Here is a 225-nt window from a genome sequence, read left to right on the forward strand (position 1 = left end):
AGACCTTGTTTTATCAAACTCCAAAAACCTGCCTACACATGCAGCCTCTGCTATCTTCAGGACGAAGCTTCGTCCACGGTTTGCTGGACCTTTTAAAGTTGTGGCCATATAGCGTATACGCTAAACCTTCTCAAACGGATGCGCACCCACCCGGTGTCTTACGTGGCTTTGCTCAAGTTGTATCGCGATCCGGTGCATGTGAACGCGGAAGCGTTGGCGCCAGAG

The sequence above is a fragment of the Plasmopara halstedii genome (assembly GCF_900000015.1).
Source record: "Plasmopara halstedii genome assembly, contig: Scaffold_672, whole genome shotgun sequence".
Classification (NCBI taxonomy): domain Eukaryota; phylum Oomycota; class Peronosporomycetes; order Peronosporales; family Peronosporaceae; genus Plasmopara; species Plasmopara halstedii.